The sequence below is a fragment of the Sinocyclocheilus grahami genome, unplaced genomic scaffold (genome assembly GCF_001515645.1).
Source record: "Sinocyclocheilus grahami isolate Dianchi unplaced genomic scaffold, SAMN03320097.WGS_v1.1 scaffold1848.1, whole genome shotgun sequence".
NCBI lineage: Eukaryota > Metazoa > Chordata > Actinopteri > Cypriniformes > Cyprinidae > Sinocyclocheilus > Sinocyclocheilus grahami.
In genome coordinates, this window is record NW_015507027.1 from 127,445 (window position 1) to 132,871 (window position 5,427).

Consider the following 5,427-nt stretch of genomic DNA (forward strand, 5'->3'; position numbering starts at 1 on the left):
TTTTTGAACATTAAAGCATGTCAACATATTCTGTTACACCAAATATACAAAATAATGATCTTTAAAAAAGCATCATATGACCCCTTTAAGTCAGTATGTGAGGATCACTGCTGCATGCTTAAGATCTTTAAATCACTCAGCAGTTCTTCAAAAAAATAGCATGTCTGCTTTTTCAGGAGACAGACAAGCCCTCTCTTCGCTGATGATGTTCTGATGAGGGACTAATGGCCCTACGCTAACTTACACTAGTGCGTTTTCGTTTTAAAAAGCATATCTTAGACGGATATGAGACTAATATGCCACTCTTCTAACAACGTAGCAAGTACACTGGGTGTTATGGGAAGTGTTCCCGGTTCTGGTTGTCCTAATTAATTCAGCCTAAAAATCCTTTAACGGATTTGAATATTAGAAATGTGTTAGTGTGTTATGTGTAAGCCAGGTTAAAGAGATGGGTCTTTAATCTAGATTTTAACTGACAGAGTGTGTCTGCCTCCTGAACAATGTTAGGTAGGTTATTCCAGAGTTTGGGCGCTAAATAGGAAAAAGATCTGCTGCCCGCAGTTGATTTTGATATTCTAGGTATTATCAAATTGCCAGAGTTTTGAGAACGCAGCGGACATGAAGGACTATAATGCAATAAGAGCTTGTTCAAATACGGAGGTGCTAAACCACTCAGGGCTTTGTAAGTAATAAGCAAGATTTTAAAATCTATATGCTGTTTAAAGTGAATTTTGAGTAAAAGCATAGTTCACAGCACTGTATTGGTGTATGTTTTGGCAGTAGCAATTTCCTGTACTTGCTTTGCAGCAGCAATAATCTACAACAACAGCAGTAATTCAGCAGCGTGGCAGATCTATTCCGCAAAGACCAATTAACATTGTCATAACCATTGCCATGCTAAAATCTTCAGAGTTGTCATGATAGAAATACGTTGGACATCAAATGTATTTATTTATGTAATATAAAAGGTAAACTGAAAATACGCCTTGAACTAAAACGGTCACTTTCAAGTGACTTCACAAGTCTCAAGGACGGTGTCTAAATAATTGCACGCACAAATGACGTCACTGTGTGTCGACCATCTTACGTACACTGTCTGTGCGAATACAACCCTTATAATGGTACTGGGAAATAGTTCGCGCAAAATCGTCCTAGTACTTTAGTACTGTACATTTAGTTCTGGAACTAAAGCGGTGCGAAAGGCCCTAATGACACTCGGCACCTCATTCCCTTCTCAGGGAACTGGGTTTACATACGTAACCCTTAGATGTTCCCTTTCAAGGGAACTCTAAGCTGTGTCAGTTGCTGACACTATGGGGACATTAATATCCAATACGCCATGCTGTCCAATGTCTGCCTGTGTGCTGTGAAGATCACCAAGCACAAACTTGACAGGCTTAAGCATTGAAGGACTTGATGTGCCTCAACCCAGAACAACCTAAACACATCAGCGGGTCCGTTAGGATACATCGTGTGACCCCACAGCTTTGCTCCCTAGAAAGCTAATGTTATTGGCATTAGAACAAAAGCCCTCAAGATTACTGAAACCGGGACTCTTGCATGAGACCAATCTGAGCGACAGCTATAGGAAAGTCTAGAGCCCTTGAAACCAGAGCTTTGACAGCCCTCAACAGCATGCTGAGCACAGTATTGTTGTAGACCATATTTCACACTATTCCATACTGTGGACCTAAACCCTAAAGAATCTTGAACAAAAAATCATCACTCTGGACCACATTTTTACACCCTCAGATCCAGTACCTCTATCCTTGCTGTTTTCCTGAAGCGGTTGCATCATATCACCACGACCAAGAGCTTCAGCGGTCCCAAGCAAACCTTACACAGAGGAGCATGCTGAACCACAGCATTACTTTGGACCAGATTAGATAGCACATCATATAATCTCTCTGACCTGCTGCCGCATATGCCTTGCCATGAGCCGTGAGGTGGTAGAGGAGACAGACTCATTTGATAACATCTGCCTCGACTCTACCCACCTGCGAAATCACAAAGCCACTGTGCTGCCACAGCAGACATGGGGCCTGAACAAACACTTGGCTCTCATCCCTCAAGAGCCGAATGCACTCTACTTCCATTGGCAAGGTGGGAGCCTTTAAAGAGGATGTGGCGCAATCCTTGCATATAACTACTGACACAGCCCATCCACACACACATAGTTTGACTGCATGGGAGATATTATACAATTATACATACATATTATATCTCGACACCTTAGTGAAATAAAAGAGAAATTAAAAGTTCACAGACTTATGAGGACAGCAGAGGAGGTGGATTATTAATAACATCCACTTTGACTTATCTCAGCTTCTAATTCCTCATTATTGCACACATTTCACATAATGGGCTTTCTGAAACAATACGAAAGCAATGGAGTTATATGGAGAACCTTGAGAAAGGAAGTTCCCTTGTCAAACTCATCCACCAATTCTATCTGCGATCCTCACAATCGAAGCCATTGCATTGCCTCAGCAGACGTGGGGCCTGAACCACGAGTTGCAGACGTTTGAATCTCATACACCCACCCCCGGTGGATTCGACGAAGGAGCGTCCAGTGGGCTTGCGGCAGGCCGCATCGTTCTCAAGCCCACCCGCTTCCGCTCACTCAAGCCCGCCTTGTGTGACGCTGTTTCATTTGTGAAAGCGAAACTACTTTGTTTGGCCTTCCAAAAGAGGACACGACTAGAAATCTGGTTAAGTTGTATTTACAACACTGTTCCAGAACAGTTCAATCCAAATATTCAGATGTGTGCAGTGCATTTTATGGAGGACCGTTTCCTGATCCTGCAGAGTAGCCTACAATGTCTGTGCACAAAGGCTGTTTCTATAAAGTGGGGCAGTTCCAACTTTGCAAGGACAGTCTGGCGCTTCTGACTCACAGCCTGCAAGTACGTTTTGCATATGAACCCTTTACGGTTCTGGTCTTATTGGTAGCATAATATGGCTATTTTATTTTACAAGAGTTGGTTAGCCTTATAGGGCAGACATGGTGAAATTAATGAGCCAATCAATGCATTTTTACCCAAAGCAGTGGTAACTGAAATCTTGTGTAATGCTGCATTTACACCACTAGTAGTCAAAAATACTAAGGGTGCTTTCACACCTGTAGATCGATTGCTTTTTTCTGAAACAGGGATTAAAATTATTACAATGTTGCTTTTTATTCTTGGTGCGGTTCGCTTCACACAGCAAAGTTTCTAAACGGACCAAATTTGTTAATACAAGTCACGCGCGAGTAAACTGTTCTCTCATTGGTCAAAGTTCCACGGTTTATTTTCCGGGATTCCACTGAGCTGTCACGCATGTCATCCGTCAGAATGGAACAATAACAGCTTTGGGGGCTTATTGTTGGTTTTTTTTGTAGCTGTCGTAATAATAATTTATTATTTTAAGCAGGAGTCCAGGATTGATTGGGAAAACATTTTTAAAATGCACCTACTACAAAGAAGAGCAATAAGACGGTATTATAAAATAAAAAAGTGCGCTTTAATTTTTGAATGGCAAAGACGTGCTCACCCACAGACTTTCACAGGTTCATTTTGAGGTATTAGCAAAACAACAAAGCTAATGCTTTTCACAGAACTTACGTAATTACCCATCATACATTGTGATATAGCCTGGTTCGTTGGTCCGTTGGATCGTATTGCTTTCTCACTACAACCGAACCGCTCCAGAGTTCGTTTCCAATCGAGCCGAGACCACCTCGTTCAAGCGATCTCGGACCGATTGCCCAAACGAACCGAGCTAAGGGGGGAAACACGCCAGGTTCCGAAACAACAGGCCAGGTGTGAAAGCACCATAAGTTCACATTTAACAAAAACACAAACTGATACTCTGTTGAAAAAGCACTGTGAATTTCTAATATTTTAACAGGATTTTCTCTCTCTCTCTTTTATGACATCACATATCTGGAAACTCAAAACATCTATTTCAATCCAAGTGAGACTCTGAAAATGGGTACATATTGGGCACAATATCAAGAAGCTGAAGTGGAGAAAAAACAATACAAGGAAGATTTGGACCAATTAAAATCAAAAGAAGAAAAACAAAGAAAAATACACGAGAAGAACAAGGAAGATTTGGACCAATTAAAATTAAAAGAAGAAAAACAAAGAAAAATACACAAGAAGAACAAGGAAGAATTGGACCAATTAAAATTAAAAGAAGAAAAACTAAGAAAAATACACGAGAAGAACAAGGAAGAATTGGATAATTTTAAATTAAGAGAGGAAGAAAAGAGAAAAATAGATGAGAACAACAGATCTAGAGAACAAGACGAGAAGAAGAGAATTCATCAAGCAATCTTAACTTCACAAACTGACACCTAATGTACAACACTATCACCTGATATAACAGTTCATAAAGAATGTTGAAACTGTTATTAATGCAAGACCTTCGTTTTTCTTTTATAACCAGTAAATAGGATTACTAATAGTAATTTGGAGTACTGTATTTTGTAGCACTCTTTCTTGCTGTTGAAAAGGATGAAAAAAATTGTATGCTTATCTTCTGTATGCTTCTATATTGCCTGCTTACATATTATATAATCCTCGAGTCCTTTAGGAATGATCTTGATGCACTTCATTTAAACATTTTATACTCTTTTATTATGTGTTATTAAACTCTATTGCTGTCAGATATGAGCATACCTATAATATTTTGTTGTTGCATCACCTTAAAAACAAAAAATAAACACATTTGTATGGCCATTCACCCAAACATTAAAAAGTTAACTTCTGAAATCCAAAACCAGTGTGCTTATCTTTATTATCTGGTGATTAGCTTGCAACATTCAAATCAAATATAACGGATCATGTTTTAATCTTTCTTTTTCAAAACGTTTGTTATTACACTTAGAGCATTTAGCACCGCATGCTTAGAATTAGCTGTCTGCTGAAAAGGAAATGTTTGAACGCATTTTGCAAGTCCTGAAAAATACATTTAATTAAAAAAAAATAATTATTGCTTATTAATGCAGAGATAGTCTGCATGTGAGATAAAAGTCACGTCTTTGTCCCATGCAAACAGAGATATATAAATAAACTTCTTATGTGGCTGGAAGGGGGGGAATCAAGTGTGATGAACCCTGTCTTGTGATTAGGACTTTTATTTTGAAATGTTTTGCTTTCTCCTGCTGTATCTGTATTTGCTTATTGGTTTCTGTTCTTGTTTGCCTCACTGCCTTTGTTCCCTTTGTCTGCCTTGTTTGTTTCTATGGCTACCCTTGTTTGTTGCAATGGTTACTAATTACTCTCACCTGTCAGACCTTTGTTTCCCAGAGTATTTATACCCTTGTGTATGTCTACTGTAGATGCCCTTGTTCCTGGTTATTGTTTCCAAGTTTCTTGTTTATCAGTGTTTGCGTTGTTTTGCCATCTTGGATCCACCTCATCTTGCCTTTGCTCAGTT

General features: G+C 39.4%; 1 long non-coding RNA gene across 1 annotated transcript in view; it reads left to right on the forward strand.

Annotated features, from left to right (window-relative positions):
- The window catches only part of LOC107573012 (uncharacterized), a 29,149-nt gene extending 24,410 nt beyond the window's left edge, over window positions 1-4,739 (forward strand). The window contains exon 3 of the long non-coding RNA XR_001607437.1: window positions 3,959-4,739. This is a non-coding gene — a long non-coding RNA (uncharacterized lncRNA). The remainder of the gene's footprint in view (window positions 1-3,958) is intronic.
- Window positions 4,740-5,427: the final 688 nt, after the last annotated feature.